This window comes from Ambystoma mexicanum, chromosome 1q (assembly GCF_040938575.1).
Source record: "Ambystoma mexicanum isolate Mex_15411 chromosome 1q, UKY_AmexF1_1, whole genome shotgun sequence".
Classification (NCBI taxonomy): domain Eukaryota; kingdom Metazoa; phylum Chordata; class Amphibia; order Caudata; family Ambystomatidae; genus Ambystoma; species Ambystoma mexicanum.
In genome coordinates this window covers 1233815394-1233841100 of record NC_090922.1, presented here as the reverse complement: position 1 = coordinate 1233841100, position 25707 = coordinate 1233815394, and positions in this window count along the sequence as shown.

Here is a 25707-nt window from a genome sequence, read left to right as displayed (position 1 = left end):
AGGCCACCACTCATATCCAACTCATGTCCCCCACCACCCCCACCCCCCAGCAGTCAGGGGCACCCTCCACCAGGTCCCCACACATGTCTCCCACCACGCCCACGCCCCAGCAGTCAGGGGCACCCTCCACCAGGCCCCCACACATGTCTCCCACCACCCCCACCCCCCAGCATCCAGGGGCACCCTCCACCAGGCCCCCACTCATGTCCAGCTCATGTCCCCCTGCACCCCCACCCCCCCAGCAGTCAGGGGCACCCTCCACGAGGCCCCCACACAAGGCTCCCACCACCCCCACCCCCCAGCAGTCAGGGGCACCCTTCACCAGGCCCCCACACATGTCTCCCACCACCCCCCACCCCCCAGCAGTCAGGGGCACCCTCCACCAGGCCCCCACTCATGTCCAACTCATGTGTCCCACCACCCCCACCCCCCAGCAGTCAGGGGCACCCTCCACCAGGCCCCCACACATGTCTCCCACCACCCCCACCCCCAGCAGTCAGGGGCACCCTCCACCAGGCCCCCACTCATGTCTAACTCATGTCCCCCTGCACCCCCACCCCCCAGCAGTCAGGGGCACCCTCCACCAGGCCCCCACTCATGTCCAACTCATGTCCCCCTGCACCACCATCCCCCAGCAGTCAGGGGCACCCTCCACCAGGCCCCCACACATATCTCCCACCACCCCCACCCCCCAGCAGTCAGGGGCACCCTCCACCAGGCCCCCACTCATGTCCAACTCATGTCCCCCTGCACCCCCACCCCCCAGCAGTCAGGGGCACCGTCCACCAGGCCCCCACACATGTCACCCACCACCCCCACCTCCCAGCAGCCAGGGGCACCCTCCACCAGGCCCCCACACATGTCTCCCACCACCCCCAAACCCCAGCATCCAGGGGCACCCTCCACCAGGCCCCCACTCATGTCCAACTCATGTCCCCCACCACCCCCACCCCCCAGCAGTCAGGGGCACCCTCCACCAGGCCCCCACTCATGTCCAACTCATGTCCCCCACCACCCCCACACCCCACCAGTCAGGGGGACCCTCCACCAGGCCCCCACTCATGTCCAACTCATGTCCCCCACCACCCCCACCCCCCACCAGTCAGGGGCACCCTCCACCAGGCCCCCACACATGTCTCCCACCACCCCACCCCCCAGCAGTAAGGGGCACCCTCTGCCAGGCCCCTACTCATGTCCAACTCATGTCTACCAACACCCCCACCCCCAGCAGTCAGGGGCACCCCCCACTCATGTCCAACTCATGTCCCCCTGCACCCCCACCCCCCAGCAGTCAGGGGCACCCTCCACCATGCCCAAACACATTTCGCCCACCACCCCTACCCCCCAGCAGTCATGGGCACCCTCCACCAGGCCCCCACTCATGTCCAACTCATGTCCCCCTGCACCCCCACCCCCAGCAGTCAGGGGCACCTTCCACCAGGCACACACACATGCCTCCCACCACCCCCACCCCCTAGCAGTCAGGGGCACCCTCCACCAGGCCCCCACACATGTCTCCCACCACCCCCACCCCCCAGCAGTCAGGGGCACCCTGCACCAGGCCCCCCATCATGTCCAACTCATGTCCCCCTGCACCCCCACCCCCCAGCAGTCAGGGGCACCCTCCACCAGGCCCCCACACATGTCTCCCACCACCCCCACCCCCCAGCATCCAGGGGCACCCTCCACCAGGCCCCCACACATGTCTCCCACCACCCCCACACCCCAGCATCCAGGGGCACCCTCCACCAGGCCCCCACTCATGTCCAAACCATGTCCCCCACCACCCCCACCCCCCAGCAGTCAGGGGCACCCTCCACCAGGCCCCCACTCATGTCCAACTCATGTCCCCCTGCACCCCTCACCCCCCGCAGTCAGGGGCACCCTCCACCAGGCCCCCACTCATGTCCAACTCATGTCCCCCACCACCCCCACCCCCAGCAGTCAGGGGCACCCTCCACCAGGCCCCCACACATGTCACCCAAACACCACCACCCCCACGCCCCAGCAGTCAGGGGCACCCTCCACCAGGCCCCCACTCATGTCCAACTCATGTCCCCCTGCACCACCACCCCCCAGCAGTCAGGGGCACCCTCCACCAGGCCCCCACACATATCTCCCACCACCCCCACCCCCCAGCAGTCAGGGGCACCCTCCACCAGGCCCCCACTCATGTCCAACTGATGTCCCCCTGCACCCCCACCCCCCAGCAGTCAGGGGCACCGTCCACCAGGCCCCCACACATGTCTCCCACCACCCCCACCCCCCAGCAGCCAGGGGCACCCTCCACCAGGCCCCCACACATGTCTCCCACCACCCCCACCCCCCAGCATCCAGGGGCACCCTCCAGCAGGTCCCCACTCATGTCCAACTCATGTGCCCCTGCACCCCCACCCCCCAGCAGTCAGGGGCACCCTCCACCAGGCCCCCACCCATGTCCAACTCATGTCCCCCACAACCCCCACCCCCCAGTAGTCACGGGCACCCTCCACCAGGCCCCCACTCATGTCCAACTCATGTCCCCTTGCACCCCCACCCCCCAGCAGTCAGGGGCACCCTCCACCAGGCACCCACACATGTCTCCCACCACCCCCACCCCCCATCAGTCAGGGGCACCCTCCACCAGGCCCCCACACATGTCACCCACCACTCCCACCCCCCAGCAGTCAGGGGCACCCTCCACCAGGCCCCCACTCATGTCCAACTCATGTCCCCCTGCACCCCCACCCCCCAGCAGTCAGGGGCATCCTCCACTAGGCACCCACACATGTCTCCCACCACCCCCACCCCCCATCAGTCAGGGGCACCCTCCACCAGGCCCCCACACATGTCTCCCACCACCCCCACCCCCCAGCAGTCAGGGGCACCCTCCACCAGGCCCCCACTCATGTCCAACTCATGTCCCCCTGCACCCCCACCCCCCAGCAGTCAGGGGCACCCTCCACCAGGCCCCCACACATGTCTCCCACCACCCCCACCCCCCAGCAGTCAGGGGCACCCTCCACCAGGCCCCCACACATGTCACCCACCACTCCCACCCCCCAGCAGTCAGGGGCACCCTCCACCAGGCCCCCACTCATGTCCAACTCATGTCCCCCTGCACCCCCAACCCCCAGCAGTCAGGGGCATCCTCCACCAGGCCCCCACACATGTCTCCCACCACCCTCACCCCCCAGCAGTCAGGGGCACCCTCCACCAGGCCCCCACACATTTCTCCCACCACCCCCACCCCCCAGCATCCAGGGGCACCCTCCACCAGGCCCCCACTCGTGTCCAACTCATGTCCTCCACCACCCCCACCCCCCAGCAGTCAGGGGCACCCTCCACCAGGCCCCCACTCATGTCCAACTCATGTCCCCCACCACCCCCACCCCCCAGCAGTCAGGGGCATCCTCCACCAGGCCCCCACACATGTCTCCCACCACCCCCACCCCCCAGCAGTCAGGGGCACCCTCCACCAGGCCCCCACACATTTCTCCCACCACCCCCACCCCCCAGCATCCAGGGGCACCCTCCACCAGGCCCCCACTCGTGTCCAACTCATGTCCCCCTGCACCCCCACCCCCCAGCAGTCAGGGGCACCCTCCACCAGGCCCCCACACATGTCACCCACCACTCCCACCCCCCAGCAGTCAGGGGCACCCTCCACCAGGCCCCCACTCATGTCCAACTCATGTCCCCCTGCACCCCCAACCCCCAGCAGTCAGGGGCACCCTCCACCAGGCCCCCACATTTGTCTCCCACCACCCCCACCCCCCAGCATTCAGGGGCACCCTCCACCAGGCCCCCACACATGTCTCCCACAACCCCCACCCCCCAGCATCCAGGGGCACCCTCCACCAGGCCACCACTCATATCCAACTCATGTCCCCCACCACCCCCACCCCCCAGCAGTCAGGGGCACCCTCCACCAGGTCCCCACACATGTCTCCCACCACGCCCACGCCCCAGCAGTCAGGGGCACCCTCCACCAGGCCCCCACACATGTCTCCCACCACCCCCACCCCCAGGATCCAGGGGCATCCTCCACCAGGCCCCCACTCATGTCCAACTCATGTCCCCCTGCACCCCCACCCCCCCAGCAGTCAGGGGCACCCTCCACCAGGCCCCCACACATGTCTCCCACCACCCCCACCCCCCAGCAGTCAGGGGCACCCTTCACCAGGCCCCCACACATGTCTCCCACCACCCCCACCCCCCAGCAGTCAGGGGCACCCTCCACCAGGCCCCCACTCATGTCCAACTCATGTGTCCCACCACCCCCACCCCCCAGCAGTCAGGGGCACCCTCCACCAGGCCACCACTCATATCCAACTCATGTCCCCCACCACCCCCACCCCCCAGCAGTCAGGGGCACCCTCCACCAGGTCCCCACACATGTCTCCCACCACGCCCACGCCCCAGCAGTCAGGGGCACCCTCCACCAGGCCCCCACACATGTCTCCCACCACCCCCACCCCCCAGCATCCAGGGGCACCCTCCACCAGGCCCCCACTCATGTCCAGCTCATGTCCCCCCTGCACCCCCACCCCCCCAGCAGTCAGGGGCACCCTCCACGAGGCCCCCACACAAGTCTCCCACCACCCCCACCCCCCAGCAGTCAGGGGCACCCTTCACCAGGCCCCCACACATGTCTCCCACCACCCCCACCCCCCAGCAGTCAGGGGCACCCTCCACCAGGCCCCCACTCATGTCCAACTCATGTGTCCCACCACCCCCACCCCCCAGCAGTCAGGGGCACCCTCCACTAGGCCCCCACACATGTCTCCCACCACCCCCACCCCCAGCAGTCAGGGGCACCCTCCACCAGGCCCCCACTCATGTCTAACGCATGTCCCCCTGCACCCCCATCCCCCAGCAGTCAGGGGCACCCTCCACCAGGCCCCCACTCATGTCCAACTCATGTCCCCCTGCACCACCATCCCCCAGCAGTCAGGGGCACCCTCCACCAGGCCCCCACACATATCTCCCACCACCCCCACCCCCCAGCAGTCAGGGGCACCCTCCACCAGGCCCCCACTCATGTCCAACTCATGTCCCCCTGCACCCCCACCCCCCAGCAGTCAGGGGCACCGTCCACCAGGCCCCCACACATGTCTCCCACCACCCCCACCTCCCAGCAGCCAGGGGCACCCTCCACCAGGCCCCCACACATGTCTCCCACCACCCCCACCCCCCAGCATCCAGGGGCACCCTCCACCAGGCCCCCACTCATGTACAACTCATGTCCCCCACCACCCCCACCCCCCAGCAGTCAGGGGCACCCTCCACCAGGCCCCCACTCATGTCCAACTCATGTCCCCCACCACCCCCACACACCACCAGTCAGGGGGACCCTCCACCAGGCCCCCACTCATGTCCAACTCATGTCCCCCACCACCCCCACCCCCCAGCAGTCAGGGGCACCCTCCACCAGGCCCCCACACATGTCTCCCACCACCCCACCCCCCAGCAGTAAGGGGCACCCTCCGCCAGGCCCCTACTCATGTCCAACTCATGTCTACCAACACCCCCACCCACCAGCAGTCAGGGGCACCCCCCACTCATGTCCAACTCATGTCCCCCTGCACCCCCACCCCCCAGCAGTCAGGGGCACCCTCCACCATGCCCACACACATTTCGCCCACCACCCCTACCCCCCAGCAGTCATGGGCACCCTCCACCAGGCCCCCACTCATGTCCAGCTCATGTCCCCCCTGCACCCCCACCCCCCCAGCAGTCAGGGGCACCCTCCACGAGGCCCCCACACAAGTCTCCCACCACCCCCACCCCCCAGCAGTCAGGGGCACCCTTCACCAGGCCCCCACACATGTCTCCCACCACCCCCACCCCCCAGCAGTCAGGGGCACCCTCCACCAGGCCCCCACTCATGTCCAACTCATGTGTCCCACCACCCCCACCCCCCAGCAGTCAGGGGCACCCTCCACTAGGCCCCCACACATGTCTCCCACCACCCCCACCCCCAGCAGTCAGGGGCACCCTCCACCAGGCCCCCACTCATGTCTAACGCATGTCCCCCTGCACCCCCATCCCCCAGCAGTCAGGGGCACCCTCCACCAGGCCCCCACTCATGTCCAACTCATGTCCCCCTGCACCACCATCCCCCAGCAGTCAGGGGCACCCTCCACCAGGCCCCCACACATATCTCCCACCACCCCCACCCCCCAGCAGTCAGGGGCACCCTCCACCAGGCCCCCACTCATGTCCAACTCATGTCCCCCTGCACCCCCACCCCCCAGCAGTCAGGGGCACCGTCCACCAGGCCCCCACACATGTCTCCCACCACCCCCACCTCCCAGCAGCCAGGGGCACCCTCCACCAGGCCCCCACACATGTCTCCCACCACCCCCACCCCCCAGCATCCAGGGGCACCCTCCACCAGGCCCCCACTCATGTACAACTCATGTCCCCCACCACCCCCACCCCCCAGCAGTCAGGGGCACCCTCCACCAGGCCCCCACTCATGTCCAACTCATGTCCCCCACCACCCCCACACCCCACCAGTCAGGGGGACCCTCCACCAGGCCCCCACTCATGTCCAACTCATGTCCCCCACCACCCCCACCCCCCAGCAGTCAGGGGCACCCTCCACCAGGCCCCCACACATGTCTCCCACCACCCCACCCCCCAGCAGTAAGGGGCACCCTCCGCCAGGCCCCTACTCATGTCCAACTCATGTCTACCAACACCCCCACCCACCAGCAGTCAGGGGCACCCCCCACTCATGTCCAACTCATGTCCCCCTGCACCCCCACCCCCCAGCAGTCAGGGGCACCCTCCACCATGCCCACACACATTTCGCCCACCACCCCTACCCCCCAGCAGTCATGGGCACCCTCCACCAGGCCCCCACTCATGTCCAACTCATGTCCCCCTCCACCCCCACCCCCAGCAGTCAGGGGCACCTTCCACCAGGCACACACACATGCCTCCCACCACCCCCACCCCCCAGCAGTCAGGGGCACCCTCCACCAGGCCCCCACACATGTCTCCCACCACCCCCACCCCCCAGCAGTCAGGGGCACCCTGCACCAGGCCCCCACTCATGTCCAACTCATGTCCCCCTGCACCCCCACCCCCCAGCAGTCAGGGGCACCCTCCACCAGGCCCCCACACATGTCTCCCACCACCCCCACCCCCCAGCATCCAGGGGCACCCTCCACCAGGCCCCCACACATGTCTCCCACCACCCCCACACCCCAGCATCCAGGGGCACCCTCCACCAGGCCCCCACTCATGTCCAACCCATGTCCCCCACCACCCCCACCCCCCAGCATCCAGGGGCACCCTCCACCAGGCCCCCACTAATGTCCAACTCATGTCCCCCACCACCCCCACCCCCCAGCAGTCAGGGGCACCCTCCACCAGGCCCCCACTCATGTCCAACTCATGTCCCCCACCACCCCCACCCCCCAGCAGTCAGGGGCACCCTCCACCAGGCCCCCACACATGTCTCCCACCACCCCCACCCCCCCAGCAGTCAGGGGCACCCTCCACCAGGCCCCCACACATGTCTCCCACCGCCCCCACCCCCCAGCATCCAGGGGCACCCTCCACCAGGCCCCCACTCATGTCCAACTCATGTCTCCCACCACCCCCACCCCCCCAGCAGTCAGGGGCACCCTCCACCAGGCCCCCACACATGTCTCCCACCACCCCCACCCCCCCAGCAGTCAGGGGCACCCTCCACCAGGCCCCCACACATGTCTCCCACCGCCCCCACCCCCCAGCATCCAGGGGCACCCTCCACCAGGCCTCCACTCATGTCCAACTCATGTCCCCCACCACCCCCACCGCCCAGCAGTCAGGGGCACCCTCCACCAGGCCCCCACACATGTCTCCCACCACCCCCACCCCCCAGCAGTCAGGGGCACCCTAACCAGGCCCCCACACATGTCTCACACCACCCCCACCCCCCAGCATCCAGGGGCACCCTTCACCAGGCCCCCACTCATGTCCAACCCATGTCCCCCACCACCCCCACCCCCCAGCAGTCAGGGGCACCCTCCACCAGGCCCCCACTCATGTCCAACTCATGTCCCCCTGCACCCCCACCCCCCGCACTCAGGGGCACCCTCCACCAGGCCCCCACACATGTCTCCCACCACCCCCACCCCCCAGCATCCAGGGGCACCCTCCACCAGGCCCCCACTCATGTCCAACTCATGTCCCCCACCACCCCCACCCCCCAGCAGTCAGGGGCACCCTCCACCAGGCCCCCACTCATGTCCAACTCATGTCCCCCACCACCCCCACCCCCCAGCAGTCAGGGGCATCCTCCACCAGGCCCCCACACATGTCTCCCACCACCCCCACCCCCCAGCAGTCAGGGGCACCCTCCACCAGGCCCCCACACATTTCTCCCACCACCCCCACAACCCAGCATCCAGGGGCACCCTCCACCAGGCCCCCACTCGTGTCCAACTCATGTCCCCCTGCACCCCCACCCCCCAGCAGTCAGGGGCACCCTCCACCAGGCCCCCACACATGTCACCCACCACTCCCACCCCCCAGCAGTCAGGGGCACCCTCCACCAGGCCCCCACTCATGTCCAACTCATGTCCCCCTGCACCCCCAACCCCCAGCAGTCAGGGGCACCCTCCACCAGGCCCCCACATTTGTCTCCCACCACCCCCACCCCCCAGCATTCAGGGGCACCCTTCCCCAGGCCCCCACATATGTCTCCCACAACCCCCACCCCCCAGCATCCAGGGGCACCCTCCACCAGGCCACCACTCATATCCAACTCATGTCCCCCTGCACCCCCACCCCCCAGCAGTCAGGGGCACCCTCCACCAGGCCCCCACACATGTCACCCACCACTCCCACCCCCCAGCAGTCAGGGGCACCCTACACCAGGCCCCCACTCATGTCCAACTCATGTCCCCCTGCACCCCCAACCCCCAGCAGTCAGGGGCACCCTCCACCAGGCCCCCACATTTGTCTCCCACCACCCCCACCCCCCAGCATTCAGGGGCACCCTCCACCAGGCCCCCACACATGTCTCCCACAACCCCCACCCCCCAGCAGTCAGGGGCACCCTCCACCAGGCCCCCACACATGTCTCCCACCACCCCCACCCCCAGCATCCAGGGGCACCCTCCACCAGGCCCCCACTCATGTCCAACTCATGTCCCCCTGCACCCCCACCCCCCCAGCAGTCAGGGGCACCCTCCACCAGGCCCCCACACATGTCTCCCACCACCCCCACCCCCCAGCAGTCAGAGGCACCCTTCACCAGGCCCCCACACATGTCTCCCACCACCCCCACCCCCCAGCAGTCAGGGGCACCCTCCACCAGGCCCCCACTCATGTCCAACTCATGTGTCCCACCACCCCCACCCCCCAGCAGTCAGGGGCACCCTCCACCAGGCCACCACTCATATCCAACTCATGTCCCCCACCACCCCCACCCCCCAGCAGTCAGGGGCACCCTCCACCAGGTCCCCACACATGTCTCCCACCACGCCCACGCCCCAGCAGTCAGGGGCACCCTCCACCAGGCCCCCACACATGTCTCCCACCACCCCCACCTCCCAGCATCCAGGGGCACCCTCCACCAGACCCCCACTCATGTCCAGCTCATGTCCCCCTGCACCCCCACCCCCCAGCAGTCAGGGCACCCTCCACGAGGCCCCCACACAAGGCTCCCACCACCCCCTCCCCCCAGCAGTCAGGGGCACCCTTCACCAGGCCCCCACACATGTCTCCCATCACCCCCACCCCCCAGCAGTCAGGGGCACCCTCCACCAGGCCCCCACTCATGTCCAACTCATGTGTCCCACCCACCCCCACCCCCCAGCAGTCAGGGGCACCCTCCACCAGGCCCCCACACATGTCTCCCACCACCCCCACCCCCAGCAGTCAGGGGCACCCTCCACCAGGCCCCCACTCATGTCTAACTCATGTCCCCCTGCACCCCCACCCCCCAGCAGTCAGGGGCACCCTCCACCAGGCCCCCACTCATGTCCAACTCATGTCCCCCTGCACCACCATCCCCCAGCAGTCAGGGGCACCCTCCACCAGGCCCCCACACATATCTCCCACCACCCCCACCCCCCAGCAGTCAGGGGCACCCTCCACCAGGCCCCCACTCATGTCCAACTGATTTCCCCCTGCACCCCCACCCCCCAGCAGTCAGGGGCACCGTCCACCAGGCCCCCACACATGTCTCCCACCACCCCCACCTCCCAGCAGCCAGGGGCACCCTCCACCAGGCCCCCACACATGTCTCCCACCACCCCCAAACCCCAGCATCCAGGGGCACCTCCACCAGGCCCCCCACTCATGTCCAACTCATGTCCCCCACCACCCCCACCCCCCAGCAGTCAGGGGCACCCTCCACCAGGCCCCCACTCATGTCCAACTCATGTCCCCCACCACCCCCACACCCCACCAGTCAGGGGACCCTCCACCAGGCCCCCACTCATGTCCAACTCATGTCCCCCCACCCCCACCCCCCAGCAGTCAGGGGCACCCTCCACCAGGCCCCCACACATGTCTCCCACCACCCCACCCCCCAGCAGTAAGGGGCACCCTCCGCCAGGCCCCTACTCATGTCCAACTCATGTCTACCAACACCCCCACCCCCCAGCAGTCAGGGGCACCCCCCACTCATGTCCAACTCATGTCCCCCTGCACCCCCACCCCCCAGCAGTCAGGGGCACCCTCCACCATGCCCACACACATTTCGCCCACCACCCCTACCCCCCAGCAGTCATGGGCACCCTCCACCAGGCCCCCACTCATGTCCAACTCATGTCCCCCTGCACCCCCACCCCCAGCAGTCAGGGGCACCTTCCACCAGGCACACACACATGCCTCCCACCACCCCCACCCCCTAGCAGTCAGGGGCACCCTCCACCAGGCCCCCACACATGTCTCCCACCACCCCCACCCCCCAGCAGTCAGGGGCACCCTGCACCAGGCCCCCCATCATGTCCAACTCATGTCCCCCTGCACCCCCACCCCCCAGCAGTCAGGGGCACCCTCCACCAGGCCCCCACACATGTCTCCCACCACCCCCACCCCCCAGCAGTCAGGGGCACCCTCCACCAGGCCCCCACACATGTCTCCCACCACCCCCACCCCCCCAGCAGTCAGGGGCACCCTCCACCAGGCCCCCACACATGTCTCCCACCGCCCCCACCCCCCAGCATCCAGGGGCACCCTCCACCAGGCCCCCACTCATGTCCAACTCATGTCCCCCACCACCCCCACCCCCCAGCAGTCAGGGGCACCCTCCACCAGGCCTCCACTCATGTCCAACTCATGTCCCCCACCACCCCCACCGCCCAGCAGTCAGGGGCACCCTCCACCAGGCCCCCACACATGTCTCCCACCACCCCCACCCCCCAGAGGTCAGGGGCACCCTCCACCAGGCCCCCACACATGTCTCACACCACCCCCACCCCCCAGCATCCAGGGGCACCCTTCACCAGGCCCCCACTCATGTCCAACCCATGTCCCCCACCACCCCCACCCCCAGCAGTCAGGGGCACCCTCCACCAGGCCCCCACTCATGTCCAACTCATGTCCCCCTGCACCCCCACCCCCCACAGTCAGGGGCACCCTCCACCAGGCCCCCACACATGTCTCCCACCACCCCCACCCCCAGCATCCAGGGGCACCCTCCACCAGGCCCCCACTCATGTCCAACTCATGTCCCCCACCACCCCCACCCCCCAGAAGTCAGGGGCTCCCTCCACCAGGCCCCCACTCATGTCCAACTCATGTCCCCCACCACCCCCACCCCCCAGCAGTCAGGGGCACCCTCCACCAGGCCCCCACACATGTCTCCCACCACCCCCATCCCCCCAGCAGTCAGGGGCACCCTCCACCAGGCCCCCACACATGTCTCCCACCACCCCCACCCCCCAGCATCCAGGGGCACCCTCCACCAGGCCCCCACTCATGTCCAACTCATGTCCCCCACCACCCCCACCCCCCAGCAGTCAGGGGCACCCTCCACCAGGCCTCCACTCATGTCCAACTCATGTCCCCCACCACCCCCACCACCCAGCAGTCAGGGGCACCCTCCACCAGGCCCCCACACATGTCCCCCACCACCCCCACCCCCCAGCAGTCAGGGGCACCCTCCACCAGGCCCCCACACATGTCTCACACCACCCCACCCCCCAGCATCCAAAGGCACCCTCCACCAGGCTCCCACTCATGTCCAACTCATGTCCCCCACCACCCCCACTCCCCAGCAGTCAGGGGCACCCTCCACCAGGCCCCCACTCATGTCCACCTCATGTCCCCCAACACCCCCACCCCCCAGCAATCAGGGGTACCCTCCACCAGGCCCCCACACATGTCTCCCACCACCCCCACCCCACAGAATTCAGGGGCACCCTCCACCAGGCCCACACATGTCTCCCACCACCCCCACCCCCCAGCAGTCAGGGGCACCCTCCACCAGGCCCCCACACATGTCTCCCACCACCCCCAGCCCCCAGCAGTCAGGGGCACCCTCCACCAGGCCCCCACTGATGTCCAACTCATGTCCCCCTGCACCCCCAGCCCCCAGCAGTCAGGGGCACCTTCCACCAGGCCCCCACACATGTCCTCCCAGCACCCCCACCCCCCAGCATCCAGGGGAAACTCTCCACCAGGCCCCCACTCATGTCCAACTCCTGTCCCCCACCACCCCCACCCCCCAGCAGTCAGGGGCACCCTCCACCAGGCCCCCACACATGTCTCCCACCACCCCCACCCCCCAGCATCCAGGGCACCCTCCACCAGGCCCCCACTCATGTCCAACTCATGTCCCCCACCACCCCCACCCCCCAGCAGTCAGGGGCACCTTCCACCAGGCCCCACACATGTCTCCCAGCACCCCCACCCCCCAGCAGTCAGGGGCACCCTCCACCAGGCCCCCACTCATGTCCAACTCATGTCCCCCTGCACCCCCAACCCCCAGCAGTCAGGGGGCACCCTTCACCAGGCCCCCACACATGTCTCCCACCACCCCCACCCCCCAGCAGTCAGGGGCACCCTCCACAGGCCCCCACTCATGTCCAACTCATGTGTCCCACCACCCCACCCCCCAGCAGTCAGGGGCACCCTCCACCAGGCCACCACTCATATCCAACTCATGTCCCCACCACCCCCACCCCCCAGCAGTCAGGGGCACCCTCCACCAGGTCCCCACACATGTCTCCCACCACGCCCACGCCCCAGCAGTCAGGGGCACCCTCCACCAGGCCCCCACACATGTCTCCCCCACCCCCACCCCCAGCATCCAGGGGCACCCTCCACCAGGCCCCCACTCATGTCCAGCTCATGTCCCCCCTGCACCCCCACCCCCCAGCAGTCAGGGGCACCCTCCACCAGGCCCCCACACATATCTCCCACCACCCCCACCCCCCAGCAGTCAGGGGCACCCTCCCCCAGCCCCCCACTCATGTCCAACTCATGTCCCCCGGCACCCCCACACCCCAGCAGTCAGGGGCAGCCTCCACCAGGCCCCCACTCATGTCCAACTCATGTCCCCCAACACCCCCACCCCACAGCAGTCAGGGGCACCCTCCACCAGGCCCCCACACATGTCACCCACCCTCCCACCGCCCAGCAGTCAGGGGCACCATCCACCAGGCCCCCACTCATGTCCAACTCATGTCCCCCTGCACCCCCAACCCCCAGCAGTCAGGGGCACCCTTCACCAGGCACCCACACATGTCTCCCACCACCCCCACCCCCCAGCAGTCAGGGGCACCCTCCACCAGGCCCCCACACATATCTCCCACCACCCCCACCCCCCAGCAGTCAGGGGCAGCCTCCACCAGGCCCCCACACATGTCACCCACCCTCCCACCGCCCAGCAGTCAGGGGCACCATCCACCAGGCCCCCACTCATGTCCAACTCATGTCCCCCTGCACCCCCAACCCCCAGCAGTCAGGGGCACCCTTCACCAGGCATCCACACATGTCTCCCACCACCCCCACCCCCCAGCAGTCAGGGGCACCCTCCACCAGGCCCCCACACATATCTCCCACCACCCCCACCCCCCAGCAGTCAGGGGCAGCCTCCACCAGGCCCCCACTCATGTCCAACTCATGTCCCCCTGCACCCCTACCCCCCAGCAGTCAGGGGCATCCTCCACCAGGCCCCCACACATGTCTCCCACAACCCCCACTACCCAGCAGTCAGGGGCACCCTCCACCAGGCACCCACACATGTCTCCCACCACCCCCACCCCCCAGCATCCAGGGGCACCCTCCACCAGGCCCCACTCGTGTCCAACTCATGTCCTCCACCACCCCCACCCCCCAGCAGTCAGGGCACCCTCCACCAGGCCCCCACTTATGTCCAACTCATGTCCCCCACCACCCCCACCCCCCAGCAGTCAGGGGCACCCTCCACCAGGCCCCCACATTTGTCTCACACAACCCCCACCCCCCAGCATTCAGGGCACCCTCCACCAGGCCCCCACACATGTCTCCCACCACCCCCACCCCCCAGCATCCAGGGGCACCCTCCACCAGGCCCCCACTCATGTCCAACTCATGTCCCCTTCCACCCCACCCCCAGCAGTCAGGGGCACCCCCCACCAGGCCCCCACACATGTCTCCCACCGCCCCACCCCCCAGCAGTCAGGGGCACCCTCCACCAGGCCCCCACACATGTCTCCCACCACCCCCACCCCCCAGCAGTCAGGGGCACCCTCCACCAGGCCCCCACATATGTCTCCCACCACCACCAGCCCCCAGCAGTCAGGGGCACCCTCCACCAGGCCCCCACACATGTCTCCCACCACCCCCCAACCCCCAGCAGTCAGGGGCACCCTCCACCAGGCCCCCACTCATGTCCAACTCATGTCTCCCACCACCCCCTCCCCCCAGCAGTCAGGGGCACCCTCCACCAGGCCCCCACACATGTCTCCCACCACCCCCACCCCCCAGCAGTCAGGGGCACCCTCCAGCAGGTCCCCACTCATGTCCATCTCATGTCCCCCTGCACCCCCACCCCCCAGCAGTCAGGGGCACCCTCCACCAGGCCCCCACACATGTCACCCACCACCCCCACCCCCAGCAGTCACGGGCACCCTCCACCAGGCCCCCCACTCATGTCCAACTCATGTTCCCCTGCACGCACCCCCACCCCCCAGCAGTCAGGGGCACCCTCCACCAGGCACCCACACATGTCTCCCACCACCCCCACCCCCCATCAGTCAGGGCACCCTCCACCAGGCCCCCACACATGTCTCCCAACACCCCCACCCCCCAGCAGTCAGGGGCACCCTCCACCAGGCCCCCACTCGTGTCCAACTCATGTCCTCCACCACCCCCACCCCCAAGCAGTCAGGGGCACCCTCCACCAGGCCCCCACTCATGTCCAACTCATGTCCCCCACCACCCCCACCCCCCAGCAGTCAGGGGCACCCTCCACCAGGCCCCCACATTTGTCTCCCACCACGCCCACCCCCCAGCATTCAGGGGCACCCTCCACCAGGCCCCCACACATGTCTCCCACAACCCCCACCCCCCAGCATCCAGGGGCACCCTCCCACCAGGCCCCCACTCATATCCAACTCATGTCCCCCACCACCCCCACCCCCTAGCAGTCAGGGGCACCCTCCACCAGGTCCCCACACATGTCTCCCACCACGCCCACCCCCCACGCCCAGGGGCACCCTCCACCAGGCCCCCACACATGTCCCCCACCACCCCCACCCCCCAGCAGTCAGGGGCACCCTCCACCAGGCCCCCACACATGTCTCACACCACCCCCACCCCCCAGCATCCAAGGGCACCCTCCACCAGGCTCCCACTCATGTCCAACTCATGTCCCCCACCACCCCCACCCCCCAGCAGTCAGGGGCACCCTCCCCCAGGCCCCCACACATGTCTCCCACCACCCCCAGCCCCCAGCAGTCAGGGGCACCCTCCACCAGGCCCCCACTGATGTCCAACTCATGTCCCCCTGCACCCCCAGCCCCCAGCAGACAGGGGCACCCTCCACCAGGCCCCCACACATGTCTCCCACCACCCCCACCCCCCAGCATCCAGGGGCACGCTCCACCAGGCCCCCACTCATGTCCAACTCATGTCCCCCACCACCCCCACCCCCCAGCAGTCAGGGGCACCCTCCACCAGGCCCCCACACATGTCTCCCACCACCCCCACCCCCCAGCATCCAGGGGCACCCTCCACCAGGCCCCCACTCATGTCCAACTCATGTCCCCCACCACCCCCACCCCCAGCATCCAGGGGCACCCTCCACCAGGCCTCCACTCATGTCCAACTCATGTCCCCCACCAACCCCACCCCCCAGCATCCAAGGGCACCCTCCACCAGGCTCCCACTCATGTCCAACTCATGTCCCCCACCACCCCCACTCCCCAGCAGTCAGCGGCACCCTCCACCAGGCCCCCACTCATGTCCACCTCATGTCCCCCACCACCCCCACCCCCCAGCAATCAGGGGTACCCTCCACCAGGCCCCCACACATGTCTCCCACCACCCCCACCCCACAGAAGTCAGGGGCACCCTCCACCAGGCCCCACACATGTCTCCCACCACCCCCACCCCCCAGCAGTCAGGGGCACCCTCCACCAGGCCCCCACACATGTCTCCCACCACCCCAGCCCCCAGCAGTCAGGGGCACCCTCCACCAGGCCCCCACTGATGTCCAACTCATGTCCCCCTGCACCCCCAGCCCCCAGCAGTCAGGGGCACCTTCCACCAGGCCCCCACACATGTCTCCCAGCACCCCCACCCCCCAGCATCCAGGGGCACTCTCCACCAGGCCCCCACTCATGTCCAACTCCTGTCCCCCACCACCCCCACCCCCCAGCAGTCAGGGGCACCCTCCACCAGGCCCCCACACATGTCTCCCACCACCCCCACCCCCCAGCATCCAGGGGCACCCTCCACCAGGCCCCCACTCATGTCCAACTCATGTCCCCCACCACCCCCACCCCCCAGCAGTCAGGGGCACCTTCCACCAGGCCCCCACACATGTCTCCCAGCACCCCCACCCCCCAGCAGTCAGGGGCACCCTCCACCAGGCCCCCACTCATGTCCAACTCATGTCCCCCTGCACCCCCAACCCCCAGCAGTCAGGGGCACCCTTCACCAGGCACCCACACATGTCTCCCACCACCCCCACCCCCCAGCAGTCAGGGGCACCCTCCAAAAGGCCCCCACACATATCTCCCACCACCCCCACCCCCCAGCAGTCAGGGGCACCCTCCCCCAGCCCCCCACTCATGTCCAACTCATGTCCCCCGGCACCCCCACACCCCAGCAGTCAGGGGCAGCCTCCACCAGGCCCCCACTCATGTCCAACTCATGTCCCCCAACACCCCCACCCCACAGCAGTCAGGGGCACCCTCCACCAGGCCCCCACACATGTCACCCACCCTCCCACCGCCCAGCAGTCAGGGGCACCATCCACCAGGCCCCCACTCATGTCCAACTCATGTCCCCCTGCACCCCCAACCCCCAGCAGTCAGGGGCACCCTTCACCAGGCACCCACACATGTCTCCCACCACCCCCACCCCCCAGCAGTCAGGGGCACCCTCCACCAGGCCCCCACACATATCTCCCACCACCCCCACCCCCCAGCAGTCAGGGGCAGCCTCCACCAGGCCCCCACACATGTCACCCACCCTCCCACCGCCCAGCAGTCAGGGGCACCATCCAGCAGGCCCCCACTCATGTCCAACTCATGTCCCCCTGCACCCCCAACCCCCAGCAGTCAGGGGCACCCTTCACCAGGCATCCACACATGTCTCCCACCACCCCCACCCCCCAGCAGTCAGGGGCACCCTCCACCAGGCCCCCACACATATCTCCCACCACTCCCACCCCCCAGCAGTCAGGGGCAGCCTCCACCAGGCCCCCACTCATGTCCAACTCATGTCCCCCTGCACCCCTACCCCCCAGCAGTCAGGGGCATCCTCCACCAGGCCCCCACACATGTCTCCCACAACCCCCACTACCCAGCAGTCAGGGGCACCCTCCACCAGGCACCCACACATGTCTCCCACCACCCCCACCCCCCAGCATCCAGGGGCACCCTCCACCAGGCCCCCACTCGTGTCCAACTCATGTCCTCCACCACCCCCACCCCCCAGCAGTCAGGGGCACCCTCCACCAGGCCCCCACTCATGTCCAACTCATGTCCCCCACCACCCCCACCCCCCAGCAGTCAGGGGCACCCTCCACCAGGCCCCCACATTTGTCTCACACAACCCCCACCCCCCAGCATTCAGGGGCACCCTCCACCAGGCCCCTACACATGTCTCCCACCACCCCCACCCCCCAGCATCCAGGGGCACCCTCCACCAGGCCCCCACTCATGTCCAACTCATGTCCCCTTCCACCCCACCCCCAGCAGTCAGGGGCACCCCCCACCAGGCCCCCACACATGTCTCCCACCACCCCCACCCCCCAGCAGTCAGGGGCACCCTCCACCAGGCCCCCACACATGTCTCCCACCACCCCCACCCCCCCAGCAGTCAGGGGCACCCTCCACCAGGCCCCCACATATGTCTCCCACCACCCCCAGCCCCCAGCAGTCAGGGGCACCCTCCACCAGGCCCCCACACATGTCTCCCACCACCCCCAACCCCCAGCAGTCAGGGGCACCCTCCACCAGGCCCCCACTCATGTCCAACTCATGTCTCCCACCACCCCCTCCCCCCAGCAGTCAGGGGCACCCTCCACCAGGCCCCCACCCATGTCTCCCACCACCCCCACCCCCCAGCAGTCAGGGGCACCCTCCAGCAGGTCCCCACTCATGTCCATCTCATGTCCCCCTGCACCCCCACCCCCCAGCAGTCAGGGGCACCCTCCACCAGGCCCCCACACATGTCACCCACCACCCCCACCCCCCAGCAGTCACGGGCACCCTCCACCAGGCCCCCACTCATGTCCAACTCATGTTCCCCTGCACCCCCACCCCCCAGCAGTCAGGGGCACCCTCCACCAGGCACCCACACATGTCTCCCACCACCCCCACCCCCCATCAGTCAGGGGCACCCTCCACCAGGCCCCCACACATGTCTCCCAACACCCCCACCCCCCAGCAGTCAGGGGCACCCTCCACCAGGCCCCCACTCGTGTCCAACTCATGTCCTCCACCACCCCCACCCCCAAGCAGTCAGGGGCACCCTCCACCAGGCCCCCACTCATGTCCAACTCATGTCCCCCACCACCCCCACCCCCCAGCAGTCAGGGGCACCCTCCACCAGGCCCCCACATTTGTCTCCCACCACGCCCACCCCCCAGCATTCAGGGGCACCCTCCACCAGGCCCCCACACATGTCTCCCACAACCCCCACCCCCCAGCATCCAGGGGCACCCTCCACCAGGCCCCCACTCATATCCAACTCATGTCCCCCACCACCCCCACCCCCTAGCAGTCAGGGGCACCCTCCACCAGGTCCCCACACATGTCTCCCACCACGCCCACCCCCCACGCCCAGGGGCACCCTCCACCAGGCCCCCACACATGTCCCCCACCACCCCCACCCCCCAGCAGTCAGGGGCACCCTCCACCAGGCCCCCACACATGTCTCACACCACCCCCACCCCCCAGCATCCAAGGGCACCCTCCACCAGGCTCCCACTCATGTCCAACTCATGTCCCCCACCACCCCCACCCCCCAGCAGTCAGGGGCACCCTCCCCCAGGCCCCCACACATGTCTCCCACCACCCCCAGCCCCCAGCAGTCAGGGGCACCCTCCACCAGGCCCCCACTGATGTCCAACTCATGTCCCCCTGCACCCCCAGCCCCCAGCAGTCAGGGGCACCCTCCACCAGGCCCCCACACATGTCTCCCACCACCCCCACCCCCCAGCATCCAGGGGCACGCTCCACCAGGCCCCCACTCATGTCCAACTCATGTCCCCCACCACCCCCACCCCCCAGCAGTCAGGGGCACCCTCCACCAGGCCCCCACACATGTCTCCCACCACCCCCACCCCCCAGCATCCAGGGGCACCCTCCACCAGGCCCCCACTCATGTCCAACTCATGTCCCCCACCACCCCCACCCCCAGCATCCAGGGGCACCCTCCACCAGGCCTCCACTCATGTCCAACTCATGTCCCCCACCAACCCCACCCCCCAGCAGTCAGGGGCACCCTCCACCAGGCCCCCACACATGTCTCCCACCACCCCCACCCCCCAGCAGTCAGGGGCACCCTCCACCAGGCCCCCACACATGTCTCCCACCACCGCCACCCCCCAGCATCCAGGGGCACCCTCCACCAGGCCCCCACTCATGTCCAACTCATGTCCCCCACCACCCCCACCCCCCAGCAGTCAGGGGCACCCTCCACCAGGCCCCCACTCATGTCCAACTCATGTCCCCCACCCCCCCAACAGTCAGGGCCACCCTCCACCAGGCCCCCACTCATTTCCCCCAGCCAACACATCATCACAATCCAGATCCCAGGCTCCTATGTCCACCCAAATCCCACCCCACGCCACCCCAGTCCAAACACCCAACCAAGCTTTACATCCATTCAAAATGGAAATACCCATTACATGATAGATAACAAATAAGCAGTATGCGCATGAGTACAAGTCCGTCAGACCCACACAATGGCAACACATGACTGTGAAAACCCACATTCTGACAGGCATGAAACCAATGAGAGAAGTCCACACATTGAAGTAAGAAAAAAAAATGTATTACAGTGTAAATGAAGTGAATGAAATATAAACAAACAATAATGGCAACAAAAATCAAAAAGCAGCATGTCCACAAAAATAATAAATAACGAAAATTAGACTCCAAAATAACCGCAAAGAAATTGTTTCCAAAGTCACTGTCCAACAAAGCAAATCCAAAGGGAAAGTAAAGTGAAAATTCATTGCTCCATGGTGAAAAAAATAATAAAAGATGAAGGCCACAAATCCACTGTCAAACTATGTACAAAGAGCAAATCCAGGGTCCATGATCCCAACAATGTAAATGAAACCTACAATAAAAACTACCTAACTAATAACTATATACAAAAAAGTGGGGCATAGTCCAAGCGCCCCAAATTAAAAAAAATAAATAAAACCTAACACTAATTAACTATGTACAAAGGCGGCGGGCTAGTCCAGCGGCTCACTCCGTGGTGTCCCGGGCCAGGGCATCATCAAACTCCTGTTCGATGTCCCGGAGGCGGTCCTGTTCCATGGCCACGAGGGTCCGCAGGGACGCCGACATGTCCTCCTCCAACTCCCTGCGGATTCCCTCGAGGCACTCGGCCCGCCTCAGGGCCCTCCGTATGGAGTTCTCCGCCCTGACCATCGTGAGCCGCGCCTCTTCCGCCCGCCGGCCCTCCGCACCTATCTGCTGGCCCAACCGCTGCCACACTGAAGACACTTCCAGTCCTGGGTCCTCCTGCCCTCCGGCCGATGCCTGCCCCTCCGATGTAGATTGCCCCGAGCCATGATGCCTCCCACGTTGACTCCGCAGCTGCCTCTGACGCAACTGCCTCTGCCAGCACGACGGCATCCAGGCTGATGGAATCCACCGACGCCGTCGTGAACGTGCCCTGCCCAATGATGCCGGCACATCCTCCATCTGCTGGGGTCCAGTTGCTGTGGTGTCCACCCCTGCTGGACCTCCGACTCCCGACTGTGACAGGGATGGGATCCCCACCAAGCCGGCTGCGTTGGTCGGGGCAGGTCCACAGGGGGCCCTGGTGGCATCTGGGCCGGAAGACGGCATGGAGAACGACTGGCGTATAGTCTCCACAGAAGAGGAGAGGGCCGCCAGATTGGTCGACACCTGTATGAAACCCCTGACCACGGCCGATCCCAACTGGGCCACGTTGGCACGGTGCTCTTCGTGATGACGTGCAAGCTCCTCGCGGGAAGCATGCACGTCATCACGAATGACACCCGTGCGCAACGCGACACCAATCAGGACCTTCTCCATACGGCCACGGGTCCCCTCGTCCGCAGGTGGAGGGGAGTCAGATGACATGGACATCCCCCCTACCTGCGGACGGGCCTGGGATGGGGCATCCCTGCTAGTGCATGGTGGCGCAGTCACAGTGTCAGGGACAGTGACATGCACAGGCCCCTCCACGGCGACCTGTGCTGCCTCCTTCCCCTGGACTGCACCACTTGCACCAGCAGGGATGCCCCCACCAGGCCCCATGGGCGCCTCAGTAGTGGCCTCCTCCTCCTCTCTGGAAACCACCAACATGGATGGCTCCACACCGTCTTCCGCCGTTGCAAGCCCCTGTGGGGGCTCACCCACCCCTTCCGCTGCAGCCGTGGGGGCATCCCCGCCGCTTTGCTCCACAGCGCCGTCTCAGCCCTCTTCTTCACTTGCCGCTGTGTAGATGGAGACATAGAACACAAGCATCAGGGTACTGTACAATGGTCCCCTAGACAGGAAGCAATAGCAGATGAGTGGCATTGTCAAAGATCACTTCCATCATGTCCCTCCACAACACATGGGTCAGTGCAGGCAAAACGCACGCAGTAACAGGCATGGCACATGCTATGGACATTTGCATACATGTCCAAGGGACTCTCCAAACATACAATGTTGTTATGGAACTCACATGCATCATGGGTCATGCCTATCACATGCACACACATCAACGTAATTTCATCCATCTGGCCTTGTACACCCCAGACACAGTGGATACAAGGATAACTAGGCAGCATCTGTGAATCTGTACATTGTCACAGACATGTGTCATGCATCCATGGCATTCACAAGTCACAGACACGCAGGTCAGACACACAGACATGGATAACATACATGAACATGGCATCAGCACCCATCCCTCTCCCCCACCCATGTCCAGGAACAGACTGGCATGCTCTCATGTGTCCAATCCGCATAGGGCTCCCCATGATGCATTCAAACACATGCACCAACCGTGTGGTTCACACATTACTGTTCTCACATGCATGACCATGATGTCCCTGCACACATACATGCGTACATGGCCTATGTCACACATACAGGCAAGCATCAGACAACCAGCACACTGCAACATGCCCTGTCTCACACAGCAATGCTTGCCGCTCAACACCAGACGGGTCTGCCTCGCAAGGATCTGGGTGTGGAGCGCTGGGTCTACACGTTCCAGGATCCTCACCTGGATGGTACTCATGCGGCCCCGGTCCCCCTCCACGAGGCGCCGGGCCTTCAAGAGGGTCCTGGACCTCAAGTCCTCCCAGCGCTTCTTGACTTTCTGGATGTTGCGGGTTGTCACCCCCTCCGCGTTGATGGCAACCACCAAGTTGTCCCAGATCCTGTTCCGTCCTTCCTTGTTGGCGCGTGACGATCCGAAGAGGGCATCATACTGCCCCAGGATTTGCTCCACCAGGACACCAACTTCGGTGGCAGTGAAGCTGTGCCCCTCTGCCTCTCTGGCTGGGGGTTGCCACTGGTGCCAGATGTTGCAGTGCCCGACATGGCAACCCCAGAGGCAGGAGTGGGTGGGCAACTGGGTCCTGTGGCTGGGCTGTGGAGCGATGGTATAGCAGTCGGGAGTCTTCTGTTCCAGCAGGAGTGGACACAGCAACTGGACCCCTGCAGATGGCAGATGTGCAGGCACAAAATGGCAGGGCACGGTGGCAGCAGGCAGGCAGCAGCAGATGGCTCGTGGGAGGCTGCTCGGGGCTCTGGGGGGCAGTAATTCGGCCTTCTGGGCAGGAGCGTGGTCTTCCGTGTGCTTAGGCGTGGCCAGCTTGATACGGAGTGATCTGGCACGTGAAAATCCTGCACGTCAACGTGAAATTCGAGGAAAGGGCCTTAGCGCGTAAGCACGTCAGCATGCATACGCGATTCCATTGGACCAAAGGCCCTCAGCGCGTAAGCGCGTCTGTGACGTGACGCGCGCGGGTGTTTCCCTCATAGCACGTGATGACAGAGCACACGTGGAAACACTGCACGTCAGAGTATCATTGCGTGTAATTGGATGAAAGTGAGCGTACACGCAATTGGCCTGGGTACGTGTATTACAGGGGTGCGTGGGAATTCTCACACGCGATTTGCTTGGGTATGTGTATTACAGGGGTGCGCGGGAATTCTCACACGCGATTTGCTTGGGTATGTGTATTACAGGGGTGCGCGGGAATTCTCAAACGCGATTTGCTTGGGTACGTGTATTACAGGGGTGCGCGCAAATTCTCACACGCGATTTGCCTGGGTACGTGTATTACAGGGGTGCGCGGGAAGTTTTACACGCTCGCCAACAACACGTATCCATGGAATTGAACGGGGCTAAGGCATGCGCACAAAAAAACGTGCTAATCCGGAAACACGTACGCCAGCAGGAAGCAGGCGTACGTCGACCCGCGCAGCATAAAAGTGCGCGCAAACAACAAACAAGCTCAGACGCCAGGATGAATATACCGTTCCTAGCAGCAGTGGCCGTGGGTTACCAAAGGAGGAGGAGGAGGATGGAGGGCCCGGATTTTCACTCCCAGAACCAGCCTTTTTGGGATGCCTGATGAACAGGTGTATGGGAGGTACAGGTTTCCACCTCACATAATACTGGACCTGGTGAGTGAGTGGGAGGATGACCTCACATCACCCACCCTGTCCTCCCAAGCACTCAGCCCCCTGGAGAAGGTCCTTAATGTACTGCACTTCTTGGCCACTGGATCATTTCAGCGGACAAGTGCCATAGTGGGTGGGGTGTCACAGGCCACGCAGTCACGCTGCCTACACCAGGTCTTGAACATCATCACTGCACGCCCATCAGTCCGCAGGCATATATACCTGCCCAGGACACCTGCAGAAAGGCAGGCTGCCGCCCTGGATTTCTACGGTGTGGCACAATTCCCCAAAGTGCTAGGTGCCATTGACTGCACCCATGTGGCACTACGTCCCCCCAGGGCATCTGAGCACATCTATAGGAACCGCAAGCACTGCCATTCCATCAACGTGCAGGTAGTATGTAATGCCAAGGGAATCATCACCTCAGTATATGCCAACTATCCAGGGTCCACCCACGACAGCTTCATTTACCGAATGTCTACCCTAAGCCGGGACCTAGAAGCTGGGTGGCATGGAGATACATGGCTGCTTGGTGAGTATGAATGCCACTGCACATGCATGCATGTCAGATGCAGAGTTATGTCACTACCCCACTAATGATACCCATCACCTCCTCACCATGGGACAGTGCCTACCCTGTGAGCACCCACATGATGACGCCAATTCGGAACCCCATCACGCCTCCCGAGGTAAGATACAACACAGCCCATATTGCAACCCGGGGCATAGTGGAGCGCACAATGTTGCAACATGCCGGGGCCTGGCTGTGGACATGGTGGTGCCCCCACATCCCCAACCACATGCACGCCCGCTGCGCATGGGAGGGGAAAGGGCACGGGGTGAGGCAGCCCGTACGCAGCTGGTGCCTAATTACTTCACATAGAAATTACACCCCTGTGGAGTGCACACAGCCCTGGCACATACCATCTGATAAGCAATGATGACTCGACCTGACAATTATGACGTACAAAGGGACAGTCAACTGTCAGAACCATAGCAGCCTGAGATTGTTCATGTGGAAGTGTCACAATGTGTGCATCCCTACCTACACAAACACCACCAATGCAGTGTCATCAAAAGACACACTTCCATGCAGCAGAAATGAATACCCACTTGCAAAATACTACATGAGAACAGTGCCATGTCACCCAACCCCTCCCCGGCACGGCCACACAAAACACCATGGCATGTCATGCAATGTGAGAGCAAACAAATTAAT